This window comes from Pseudopipra pipra, chromosome 5 (assembly GCF_036250125.1).
Source record: "Pseudopipra pipra isolate bDixPip1 chromosome 5, bDixPip1.hap1, whole genome shotgun sequence".
Lineage (NCBI taxonomy): Eukaryota > Metazoa > Chordata > Aves > Passeriformes > Pipridae > Pseudopipra > Pseudopipra pipra.
Genome location: NC_087553.1, coordinates 37860597 through 37875096, shown reverse-complemented (window position 1 = coordinate 37875096; position 14500 = coordinate 37860597).

The window sequence follows — 14500 nt, the reverse complement described above, 5'->3', positions numbered from 1 at the left end:
ATAACTTGTCTGTTACTAAATATAATGCTATTAATTTCTCTGTGTGTCATTCTTCCTTGTAGTTTCAGCATGTGGCAGACTTTTCAGTAAAGGATGAAATTGTGTTAGATGTTAACTTTCCAGAGCTGAAATTTTCTTGAATGACAATATTCTACACAGACATAATGACATTTATGAATTAATTTTCTCCCTACAAGAGCCTGACCTGAATTTTTGCACTCCTCAGTGCTTCCAGTATGAGTGAAAGCATGAGATATATGTAAGACAGAGAAATGTGTCTGCTGAATGAATTTTACCATGAAATATGTCTGCAAATGAAAAAAAAAAAAAAAACACAACAAAACCAAAATCTATTTACACATACTCTCGAACAAATTCATTTAAAAGGCAAATGGAAATATTTCTGTAGCTCAGGATTTGGGACTTTGACTTTCTTTGAACAATGCACAACCAATTTTCCCTGCTGGATAAGAAGTCCTTTACAAAGGGAAAGGTCCCATGTCATTGTTGTAACCAACGAAGAAATAAAATTAAATATGAAGATCGCTATGAGAAACCCAAGCCAAATGAGCATTTTACTAGCAGCAATCATTCTTCTTGCAGGCTTAAATACTGCAATGCAAAGTCATTGAGCTAACAGCTGTCTAACAATAGGAGTAAATGGAAGACAGGACTTGTGCAAAAGAAAACCAAATGCAGTGCACCCCTGTTAAAGTCATGCTCTGAATCACCTTGTGGAGGAGTTCTGTCCCTGTTAACTAATGAGTCCCTGGGAAGGTGATCCTAGCCAGATAACATCTGCCTTCCTGAGGAGGGCATGAGAGGCTGAAGCCACCAAGTTTTCTAGTGCAGATCACCATTTCATATTTTTCATATGATGTTGTAATTGGAAACAAAAAATAATCAATTTTATAATGGAAAATTATAATTGAACATAGTGCAACACAGACAAAATCTTACCTATTTACATCAATGTAATTGATTATTAAATTAACCAATTATTTTAAATATCCACTGTCATCAACATTTTTTAAGCTTCTACTTCTTTCATTTACTTTTCTATTTTCCCTTATTATTTATAATCATCTCTACTATTAACGATTACATACAGTATTTCATTACAGATCTTGCAGAACATGACAGCCACATTATACTGAAGTACATTAATGGTTAACTATAATCCTAATCTTAAATTGCAAAAAACCCCCAAATTAATAGAGTAAGTAAATGTCTCTGAAATACAACTGTAAGGAGCCATGGTGTTCATTTGGATGAGGCTCAAAACAAAGCCAGCAGAAAGTTGTCATTATTTTTAAATTCCAATGCACGATTGCATTTTCAGTTAATGCAGTTGAGATATAAGCTTGGTTTGATCAGTAACACAGAATTGTTGAAAAAAGGTCTTATTGTAGAGAAATATAAATAAAACTAAGATTGGACAAAACAGATGTACAAAATGTGAAAGGTGCCATGAAATCAGCATACTCTTAGTCCCACAGTAGCAGGCAGGAGTCCCCATATGAGAGGCTGTATATAGACAGATGTGCTTCATCTGCCTTCCCCCACCCCAGATTTCAGGTCCTTGTGAAATTCAGCCAAATATGGTATCTCTCATTAAAAAACTGGAAAAGATCCTTGTGTTTTATTTATCAAGGAAACTAAAAAAAAGAGAACACAAGACTGGGGTCTCTTGAGAAGACATGGTAGAAAAAACAGGTGAGTGCTAATTACATTGCCTAATTAGTAATCCCCAGTACAACCCATGCTACATGGTTAAGTCTTTGCCTTCCCTGGTGGTGGGGATGGAATTGTAAAGTGTATGTACATTAAAACAGGCTTTGGGTTTCTCTCTTTGAAAGAAGAGGAAAGGTTGGGGTGCTTGAGGGTGAAAATCCCCCAGCTCAGGATAGTTTTGCCCATGATGCTGCAAGAACACACATACAATGCAAGTGGAGCCCTTCCAATGGATCACCTCCTCCAACCAGCTTCATAAACTTTCAGATCCAAAGTACCTGCTCTTACAGGTACCTGCTCTCCGAAGTACATGCTCTCACCTGCTTTTCCCTTAGAAACTGTTTCAGTTCACCCTTCATGTTTGATTCCAATGTTCCTCTAAATCAGGAGTAGATCGCACATGGCCTTTGCCTAAATGTCAACCACACCATAATCTTCCAGGCACTGCCTTTTTCCTTCATGACCCTGAGGTGCCTGTTGGGTCCCACAAATTACCAATGCCAGAGGTGTTAGCAATGCAAGATGGTGGAAAGAAGGATTACTCACCTGTTTCTGCTGTAATTCAAGTAGCTTTGTCAGTGCTGATTCACGTTTGTGGAATGCAGATTTTCTCAAGAGCTATAGGACTTTATATTCTGCTTATAAAAGGAAGTATTGCCTCAGGCTGTGTCTATACTTACATATTTAGTCCCCAATGCTGAAATAGTTGCATTTTTGATCTATCCTGAAAAACTTGCTTCAATTCCAGTTAAAAGTCAGTGATGTGTTTTTCTCATTCACAACTTGCCAGCACATGATGCCGCTTCTGAGGGTTTGTCACCTCCCAGCAAGATAGCGTCTTTGTAAAGAAGACTCATTAAACCGTGAGAACCGTACCGAGCTCCTCAACAGACGTTTACTCTGTAGTTCAAGTAGAATGTAAATATATGGACTGAGCTTCTTCCAGGTGCTCTTTGTACTTACAGAGACTGGAAAAAAAAGTCTTGGAATGTCCTAGTCAAGCATACAGAGTCCCAAGAGACAGGGAAATGAATGCAGTACCTCCAAACAGCTCTTGGGTTCAAGCTTCCCTCATTCAAAAGGGACAAAACTTTCAATTTGTATTCAAAAATGCAGAGAGATGGAAAATGGGGAAATGCCCAAGCCACACATCTTGTTTTACAGAAGAGCTGAGCTAGCCTTTACTGACTTGGCTTCTGCTTCCTGGCAGTCTCATGAAAATTTTGGGAAATGCTGTTCCTAAAATTTCTGTGATTTTTTATTTTTTATCCATCTCGTTCATTTGACTGAAGTTTTTGGACAACACATTAATAATAAAACTTCAATGTCAGCATAATGAGGGCCTCATCTGGTTGCAAGTCTTAAGCACTCCCATAATATAAATAATCAACAGTCACATAGAAGATGCAGGACAATTCGTTTTCTTCAGCTACAAAAGAGCATGCCCTGAAAGAACTAAACCTGTCCAAACAGAAGTGCCTTATTATTTACTTTAGCAGTCTCTTTAGAAAAGAAACAAACCCAAAACAAATCAACAACAAAAAACTCCTAAACAAAACAAAAACATCTACAACACAGTTTGCCCTGGAACATCTGCCATTTTCATTTCATTGCCAAAGACTGTATTAAGAAACGCCCAATTTACAGGGGGACTGTACATATACCAATAAGCAACCTTGCAAAGAAATTTAGAGCAATATTTAGTTTCTAAGTCTCTAAAGTGATCAAACTGATTTGGATATAATTTGACTCCCAGGGGAAAAAAATTAAAGAGACCTTTACACTTTTACTTTGGTAAATTACGTTATCTATCATTCAGCACACACTCAATCTACTACCTCAATTGATATTCAAACTGTTATTGAATAGCTACTTTGTGTTCTTAAAAGATTAGGTCTTTTCAGTACCTTTTACTAATCTTCTCCTAGAATCAGTTCAAGTCTGATACATAATCCACATATGATGGTGATTTATCTGAGGAAGTCAGGAAATCCTCCCTCACACGCCATCAAAACCTTTGGAAACACACTAAAAGGACTACAGCGGTTTTCAGATGACTGGTATTATTACACCTAGCTTCTGTGTTTCACCAAAGTTTAACTGGAAACCTACCTCATCTATCATTTTCCTCCTTAGCAAACTCCACTCTTAATTCATTAATTTTTAGGAAGAGACCATAATACACATACCCCAAGAAGGCAAGGATATGTTTTAAAAGATTATCTTTGGAAGATGTTTACACTGATGATCTTTGAGGCATCCCTGAAGCAACAGCAATTTAATTATCACTGTACAGAAGATACTTTGTAACAACAGTTAATTTTCTACTGTTTATTCAAAGTTTAATAATCATTTTTTGCAATGGTTTTGTCTTCCCACTGTGAGGAGCTATAGTTCACCTGTCAGAAGGGCAACTCCTAGAGCTCAAGGTGCAGAAGTCTCCCACAGAGTCTCACTGACTGAGGCAGGCAGATTTGAAATCAGATGACTGAGCTATGCAGGAAGCAAAGAGGTTTCTTCACAGTGTCTGCAGTCTCACATAGCAGACCCAATCTCAGTGTATGCAAGCTTGATTAATTTTGACTGCCTCCATTCAGCTGCAGTCAAATTTTTCCTCTCTGAATTTTTTTCATGCTACTTTGCAGACAAGATTGCCCAAATCTGGACTGAGCTGTCTACTGCCATGGAAACAGAACAGTATTCTCAAGAGATAAACATTGCATCTCCTCTGCTTGTGCTTCAGTCTTGCTTGCCAAAGTTAGAGGTGCTGGCACAGATTTCTGCTATGACCCGTAAACTGGACCATTACCCTACCTGGCAGGGGACAGCCAGACAGGAAATATCAGATCCATCGCAGGTAGTATCATCAGCATTTGCTCTTCAGAGAGAAGGGGCCAGCAAGCCTTAAAGAGCTGTGGAAGGTCGTGCTGAGGTAGAAAAGTCTGAAGAAACAGCCTAACTAACTCTCAGTTCGAAGCCCTTCTCAGTATAAGGAAAATAATACAAGGTTGTAAAACTGCCAGTTTCTCCATGTTTTTGAATAAGTCAGCTCATATACTTAGTCACAGAGTAAAACCACATTGGTCACACTGACTGTTACGCTTAGTTGTCAAAGAACGTGCCATGTCCATGCTGTAGATGTAAACATCTCAGCAACATTTGATACCCTTGAGATCTTTTCCCAATCTGTTTTAAACTGCAGTGTTCTAGTAGCTCTAAGTCTTCCTTAAAGAAAAAAAAAAAAGGACTGGTCTGGAGCAAGGGCAAAGCTGTGGGCTTAGGGACTACTGTTGAAGCAGATGCTGTTGAGCACACTACCTGAGTCAAGGACAGGAGGTACAACACAGCCAACAAAACGCCAGCCCCAGCCACCTACCTGTCCTGTGCATGTGGGTGTAAATGGAGATGTAGAGAGATGTGTTTGGACTGGAGGAATGGGGCCACTGAGGCATCAGCAGTCTTGTCTGAGGCCTTTCATACCTCTTGTAGTAGGAACTCAGAACAGAGACAAGTGTTAGGTCCTGACCTGATCTGATCTGCCCAACAATAGAAACTGCATTGGGGATTAATCTGTAACATCTATGTCCCACAGGAAAAGTGAATACTCTCCTCACTCTTCTTAGTCACTTTGGCTATGGTGATTTCCCTAAGCTTTTACATATCCAGAATGGAAATGACACATGCCGTAAAGGTCTGGAAGGCTCTATTTTTTTCTGCAGAGAATAAGCATGCAGCCTAAAGAGTATGACAACAGAGATACCTAAAGGTCAGCACAACAGAGGTACCTAAAGCAGCTGCCTAAAGCTAAGCAGCACACTCCTGCCTGGCACTAACCAAGCCCCTGCCACAACCACTTACAACAATGTTTCTTGATAATGGGTTGCTGTAACACCTTCATCCCCTTACAATTTGAAAGCATGCAGGCTAAAATGACCTGAGAGTTTAATACCCCTTTTAAGAAGACCTTTTCACTTCAAAATCACACTATATATGCCACAACATGGGTACAAGCTTCCTATCAACTTCCTGCAGGAATTCAAGGTGTCAGTTTCGTAACTTTCACCCTTCTACTTAGCTTGCAATTTGGCAGTTAACAGGACTGGCAGAGAGACAGAAGTCGATCTCCCATCACTGTATTTAAGTATGCAACACCATTTCAGTATGTAAGACAGCTGCCGGCAAGGCATGCACAGGTAAGTCCCTTAATGTCACTGTGTTCCACTCAGGATCTCATCTGCTTTTCTCAAGATTGAGGTTAACAACACCACGCAGACAAAACCAACAAAATCTTTCCTCCTTTTTCACAAATGTTTTTTCACAAATGTTGACTGTCAAAATGGAAGAAGCATTCCCATATCATGTAACAATCAATTTTTATAAAATTTTAGGCAACTGGAAGGTATCACATGGGAGATTCAAAGGACCTTTTCTAAAAAAGAAGGGATTCTAAAAATCTGCTTAAGAATCACCTAAACAAAGGAAATCCTCATAATATTTTAAACTCCTACCTACCTAGGGACCTACCTTAGCGTTCCAGCTAACCTGTGAAGAGATGAAGATTTTCTCTGACTTCTCAATAATCTTCTCATTCTACAAATTGTTATCATAGATATTTGTTGAGCAAGATGCAATCTGAGCTGTTTGCTGTTACATTAAATGTTAGCTGTTTGTATCATTAACATAATATTCCGTCTCCCATCTTCACCTCTTCCCTCCCTCATACCTTTTCCAACTCATATTTTACATTTTCTGAGGCAAGGATTGTATCCAAATATAATAGGTTGCATTGTGCTCGACTCAGCCCATGACACATCTTTTAGGCTCTTCAAAACTAGAAAGCACATTAATGAAACAGTAACTGACATGTCCCAGCTCAAAAAGTTTCAGCATCAAAAGGAGAGGCACAGTGGAAGACAGAATGCTAAAAGAGATGCTCTGAGAGTAGAGCTGCCCTCTTAAGTGTACATTTAAGCTTCTCCCGCTACTGTGACTTAGAGATGGCTACTCCTCCACCAATTTAAAATCTAGCAGTATCATAATTAATGTGAATATTATGCTAATATTGAGAGAAAAAAAAAGACCACTGCTTATCAGGTTAATTTACATTTTTTAATAACTTCTTGGTTTAGGCTTTTAATATTAATTTTGAAAATTGCTCAGGAGGTTCCACATGTCAGCTCCTGTCCTACAGCCATCCAGCCCCTCCCTTAGGCAAAATGCATTCAGGAATAAAGATGGGCAAGAAGGCCAATTGTCAGTCATTTCTCCTAAAGGAAGAGCATCACTGTGTCCTGTTTTGGCAACAGGACAATCAGCTTTATGGTACAGAGATGACATAAGGCCCTTCCAGCAGCACAAAGATATGACACCAGCCCCGACTTAAATTTTATTAGATCACTAAACTGACACCTACCATGCCAATTTTTGTTTGATGCTTCTGAACACTTTTTTTACCAGGACAGATATTAGAAACCAGCAATTAAAACTCTGTCTAAACTGAGTATTGCTGTATTGTCATCATTCTGAGTTGTTTTTTTAAGTATCAGAACCATCTTTTTCCACTTCTAAACTACTCATAGATACGAGTTATAAATTAACAGCCTACATTCACTGCTGCTGTAAAATAGTCTCTACAGCTCAGGAGCACAAGTCAATCTAACAAGCTATAAAAAAATACTGTCTTCGAAGTCAAAGTGCAAAGGAACAGTTTTGAAGTCCATGATTATTTGGAATTAATACAACTACAGTTTTTACTATTCCTTTCATTTTAGTGAGAGAAAAATGCAATTAAGCCAAAAAGAATAGTAAGAAGTTAGTGATCTTGACATAATCATGACTAGTGTCTAAAGCAACCTTGTGGACTGCTTGTTCAAGGTGAAAGGCAGTTCATAGTTTTATATATTATTTATGGTAGTTAATTCACTGGGGAGAAGAAAGAAGGCACTTCAGACATTAATACAGTAGTAAGTTGACAAGGGGGCTAAGGAAAAATCTCACCTGGTAACTGCAGTCTTCCACTATGTTTACTGAACAAAACCTTTCAGTTCACCAGGCTAGACACAGGCTAAGTTAAGGAAAAGAATTAAAAACAGAGGAGCAGGAAAAAACAGACATGCTACACCTTCAATATGGAAGAGAAGCAAGGTTTTGCTTTGGAATTACAGTAAACTGTTGACTGAAGGTGGTTTACCTGCATTTCTATGCATCACAGAGCAGCAGGGATTACTACACATCTTAAATATATGCTTCAGCTTAGACAAAAGATTTTCCATATGATATAAAAAATAAGCAATGATAAAACCTATTCTAATAAATACATGTATACATCATTACATTACATTACATTACATTTCTTAAATGCATAACAGACCATTTACATACAGTGTCTGAAAAAAGCTGCTGTTAAATACCTTACTTTTTGGTTCAGATTCCCTTAAAAAAATAATAATTAAAAAATAATAATTGTTTGATTCTTCTTTATTTTCCATTTTAAGACTCCATGTTGATGCCGTGAATTTCACTGACATATATCCTATGAAGCAAAACTAGGAAGGATAGTTATAATAATACTTCTAGTCTCAGGTAAAGCTGACATGAGCCTGATAGCTACCCAAAAAACCCAAAAGCACAAGAATCCCACACAACTGAGACACTCGAGGCCAGGTTTTCCAGCAGGACCATAACCCCATACCTGGAAGTGTGGCAGAACTTCCCTGTTTCACTTCAAGTGAAATGATGCAAGAAAAATGAGTTCTTGAGAAGAAAATCTGTGAGTTAAAATTAATCACGTCAGCAATATTTAATAAAATCAGACTGTTGTGAAAGAAAAGAGAGAGGAAAGAGATAATAGAGGAAAGAAGGAAGAGATGAAAGACACACTGATACAAAAATAAGATCTATAATGGGCAAGACCTTAACCAGAGCATTGTGCCTAGTGTAGGGCATTGCATTCAACACAAGAAAGGCACCAACTGGCAGTTAGGGGACAAAAATGAGAATGGTCTTCAATCTGTCCACTTAATGTAATTTTTGTAACAGGCATACTTAGCAAACTTCAGATCAAAGGGAATGTAGTAATAATTTTCAAAGCTGTTACATAAGGAAAGCATGGGATAGCAGAAACAGTAATCAGCTTAAACCATAGAGAGATATTCAGGTCAATCAGTAGACAACTTCTCCTAATATGAAGCACAGTGAAGCAAGAGAACAGATTAGCTGGGAATGTGGTGAAGTCCCTATTACAGATGAGAAAGCAGCACACACTCTTTTTTTTCCAGATAATATAGGATAATGGAGTAGATAACCTTGTGAATTCTCTTCCAGACTGGTTTCTTCTGACTTTATGTGAAGCAAGAGTATTTATACTGAACAATACACCTACCCAGTACAGGGTAGGCTTTGCTTCATGGCTGGCATTCCAGAAGGAAGAGGGAAGAGTCAGAAGATATGAAGGAACACAAAATATTAATTACTAGGAATGTCATACCACCTACTATTTGCTTTTATCTGCCCCGTCTCCTAACCTTTCCCCTAAGATTGTCTTCTTGGATGTTATGTCATATTTTGATTTATTTCAGAACATTCTTTAGCATTATGGCTGTTACTGAAGAAGCTCATTTCCAAGAAGGATGCTCCCAAAAGAAAAGATTTTGGAGGTATATCAAGATAAAACTGGAAGGAGAACTTAGAAATCACACAGTCTCAAATAATGGACAAGGAATCAGAAAAGAAACACAAGTAACATGGAATGTTAATTATCTGGCACTGACAACTGATTCCCTTCTCACTGTGCTGGTTTTAATAAATAAATAAACAAACTAACTTTTCTGAGTGCTTATTTCCCCATGGTTACTTGGATCTATGCAACAACAGTATCTAGAACAGATATTTCTCGAAAGCATATTAAACCTATGAGAAACAGAGTATAATTTGGTTGAAACTGTTTTGCTATATCAGGGACTTCCAAAATGATGATTCTAAAGGAAAAACAAAAACATTGGTTTGACTTTTGTCTGCTCCCCTTAGTCATGAAACACTGAGAAAGGAGAAGAAGTCAAGAATGTCTAGTGGATGAAAGCAACTGCAGTATTCACAACTGAAACTTGTGGTTAATCACTAGCATCTGCAAGGCAAATGCTATTGTCAAAAGAAATTACTTCAGGGGAATAATTTTACCAGTGTGAGTGCAGGATTTAATTCATGCCAAGACAAATCATAGGATCCCATAATTAGACATAGGAGTCATTAAGTGTTCACTTACTCAACACCAGTTGTAAGAAAAAGGAATATTGTTCTAAGATACGTCCCTGAAGCTGCTATTCAGCTTCCACTGATAATGACCTATGCTTTCCTATAGCAGAATCCTTTCCCCATGTGAAGTATAAAACTGTGTAAAGCAGGTAAAGTCCATGGCATGCTCCTCCTAAAGCAAGTTTTGTGACCCCTAATCTGGGCAACCCAGGGTGCTGAGGACCTCAGCCTTAGTCTCAAGCAATCATTAGGGTTAGGGTTCAGAGGGTCACAAAGTCTACAGCTCCAGGGACACTGGAACTTCAAAAGACATGTCAAAGAGAGCAAAGAACTACACCAACATTTCTCCCTGTATACCTTTCTAATCTGGGCCACTCATGTTGCAGGGGTCCTCAGCCTCAACTTCAAGATGCCACTAGTACTAGGGTAGGCTGTGGTTGACTGCACTGGAACAGATTGTCCAGAGAGGTTGTGGACTCTCCCTCACTGGAGATATTCAAGAACAGTCTGGACACAATCCTGTGCAATGTGCTCTGGGATGACCCTGACTGAAGAGAGAGGTTGGACCAGATGACACACTGTGGTCCCTTCCACCCTTACCCATTCTGTAGCTGCCGACAACCACCCTAGAAATGAGACAGATAAAAACAGGACACCAGAATATCAGCAGTTATCTTTGGAATAGAGCCCTTTTGAACCTTAATTAATCAGATCTTGTCAAGTTTAATTCCCGATTTACAACCAAATGTGAGATGTGGCATAAAACAGAAATATGGGGAAGAGGCTGAAGTGTTCAAGGCCAGGTTGGATGGGGTTTTGAGCAATCTGGTCTACTGGAAGGTGTCTCTGCCCATGGCAGGGGTATTGGAACCAGGTGATCTTTAAGGTCCCATCCAACCCTAACCATTCTATGATTCAAAGCCCCACAAATCCCTGGTACAAAGGAGGTCTTCGCAATCCCCTGCTGTTTCATCCCCATTTTAAGTCTTCTGCCTGTCTTTTGTTATAAAGTTGTTATAAGAGCAGCTTTTCCATGAGAAGGACAGTCCTTGTCTTCTACCTTGGCACATTGGTAAGTAGCTATAATGTATGCAAGGAGTCTTCTTCCCACAATCCTCTCACAACAAGGGCTACAAAAGGAGTCCACCATCTCAGCAGTTACCAAAGTGCCCAGCAGCAAGGCAAGCAGACATCACTGCTGGGACCAAAGCAGGCAACTTTACCTCTGCCAACCACGAGGTTAGACCTTCTCATCAGTGCTTATGCCTCCTGACCTCCAGTGTCCATGAGGAGAACCTTTCAGGTCTCTGTGTACTTGGAAGGAGTCCACCAAAGAGGTCCTTTGAGACTACTCGAAAGGGCAGTTCAAAAGTAGTGTCAGGCTTCCACAGGGAGAATCCTCATTTGCTAAATACCTAAACAGCACACCCTCTAAATACCATTTTTCCTACATTTTTCAGAGTCTGTCAGGTTCCTATTTTCTCCTAAAATTGGGAGAGGAAATAACAGCAAAAGGTCAGAAGAGCTAAAAAAAAAAGAAAAATAATACACCAGCCAGCAAAAGATGTTAAAATATTAAACATCTTTCATAAGAATGCAGCCTGCAAAAAAACCAAAGCACAAAGAAATGGCTGTTACTTTTCTTATCTTGAAGCTGCTTCTCTGGGGATGCTGGACACACAAAATTCTGCCAGTGGCAACAAACACAGAAGTTTCTGTGCACAACTCCAATTAATTCCATCCAAAATATAACACATGAGTGAGGAGGGAAAAAAATAGCCAGAAAACAAGTAGTCAGATTCTATAAATTCCAGGTAAACAGAACAAATGCTCTAATACACATTAAGAAATCTGTGATAAACAGATTTAATTTTTTTCTCTCAAAGGTGCTTTATCATCTTTAAGCCTTGAGTTCCTCACAATCAAAAATGAGTGCCAAAAAAGTATAGGAGCCACAAAACAAAATATTTCATAAGGTCATCATGCAAGTAATGTCTTACCACATTTCTTTCCTAAGTAGCTTCCAGTTTGTTTAATGTTTAGAAATGTTCCCTGTGGAAAAAATAGCCTAAGTAGACCTGGAAGGAAATACTACTCGTCTCTTTCATCACTGGAAATGTCTTAGGCTTACGAGAGTAGTTCTGACTCAGCTTCTCAAAGACAAGATGGTTAAGAAGATGAAGCACTGAACTATCTCAGTCTCTAAATTGCTGAGTATGAAGAAGGATAAATTAGAGTAATATCCAGAAAAAAAAATGCATGTGATTTCCACCTTTCCTTTTTCTGCCACAGAAACTTACCTGTTTTGTTCAACATGTCAGAAGTCAATTCTAGGCTTTCTTTTTTTACTATCTAGTGCTAGCATGCTCAAAACCAAAGCAAACCACAAACCTCCAAAAAAGCCAAAACCAAAAAACCATCCCACAAGCAAAAAAAACCCACCCAAAAACGGAAAAAAAACCCAAACACCAAAGCAACCCACATCCAAAAGTAACAGCACCTCCCTACAAACACACATCGGTAGATATATTTTTAATCTTTTTATCGTTCTGGTCACAAAGACCCACACAATTTGATCAGCTGGCAGTAACTCTTACGGAAGACAAATGAGTTTTTGAGTGTGAATCAGTAAGAACACCTCCTCTCAACCAGAAAGCTATCCCAGGTGAGGACGCTGTACTTCCATTAGCAAACAGAGTGAAGCTACTGAAGGTTCTGCTCTGTGTGCCTGTGTTCTGCTTTTTCCAAGTTCTCTTACACATTCCAGTTTACAGTGTCAATGCATATTCATTTTATGAAGTACTTACAGACACTGAGAATAAGGAGTTATATCACTTCATTTAATTTCTACTTGTCTTCTGGGAGCCTGCACATCTAATAGGACAAAATATGTTCACAGCATAATGCACTTCTGATGTTCTCAACTGCAGCAAGTTGCTAAAACTTTTTAGCAGAAGTGTAAATCATGGTGGCATGAAAACTACTAGTTCTATTAAGCAGGCTTCTTCAGGGAAGAAGCCAGCCAGCTTCTTTGAGAACCCCACTTTAACTAAGAGCACATTCTAATTTGGAAAATGCGGGCAATTCTGAGAAAGGTAGCAAATGTAGAAAAAGTTTTGTTTGAAACACAAAGGCAGTAAACTCCAGCAGACATCTCCAGAAAGTTTTAAAGCTACAAAGTATTGATGACAGAACAGAATTCAGGTTCATAAAATGTTCAAAAGTAAATAAGAGCAAGTCAGAATGCAAATAATCAGGGCATTGAGATCACTTTTACTGACAAGTCAGACATCACAGACCCTTGTCTGAATACACTTCATGTGTTATTTTACTGACTGTAAGCATGGTGGGTAAGCCTTAGTTAGAAGCTGGTTTGAATTGTTTGCTGCCACCTGAAATTTAGACAATGAAAAGCAGTGGGCGGATAAAAGTGACTTTTGTGAAAGCTGTTAAAAATTCACCATAGTCACCATACCTGATGTTTTGAGGCAGCTGATCATAGAATTATTAAGGCTGGAAAATACCTTCAAGATCATTGAGTCCAACCTTTGACCAAGCATCACCATGCCAACTAAACCATAGCATTAAATGCCATGTCCAGTCATTTCTCAAACACTTCCAGGGATGGTGACTCCACCATCTCTCTGGGCAGCCCATTCCAATGCTTAATCACCCTTTCAGTGAATATTTTTTTCCTGATGTCCAACCTGAACCTCCCATGGCACAGCCTGGGGTTGTTTCCACTTGTCTTGTTGCTGATTGCCTGGGAGAACAGACCAACCCCCACCTTGCTACAATCTCCTTTCAGGTTGTTGTAGAGAGGGATAAGGTCTCCTCTGAGCCTCCCTTTCTCCAGGCTAAACGACCCACATTCCCTGAGCTGCTAATCATATGACTTACTCGACAGACCCTTCACGAGCTTCACTGCTCTCTAAACATGCCCCAATACCTCAACATCTTTCTTGAAGTGAGTGCTGCAAAACACAGGATTGTGTGATCCTGAACACAGGATTTGAGACGTGGCCCCACCAGTGCTGAGTACAGAGGGACAATCATTTCCCTAGTCCTGGTGGCCACACTATTTCTGATACAGGCCAGGATGCCGTTGGCCTTCTTGGCCACCTGGGCACACTGCTGGATCATGTTCAGCTAGGTGTTGAGCAGCACCTCCAGATCCTTTCCAGCCAGTCTACCCCCAGCCTGCAGCTCTGCATGGGGTTGTTGTGACCCAGGTGCAGGACCCAGCACTTGGCCTTACTGAACCTCATACCACTGGCCTTGCCCCATGAATCCAGCCTGTCCAGATCCCTCTCCAGAGCCTTCCTACCCTCTGGCAGATCAACACTCCTGCACAGTTTGCAACCTTACTTAGGGGGCATTCAACCCCTTCATTCAGATCACTGATAATCAAAAGATATTAAACAGGACAGGCCCCAATACCAAGCCCAGGGGAACACCACTCATGACTGGCCAGCAGCTGGATGTAACTCCATTCACCACCACTCTCTGGGCCCAG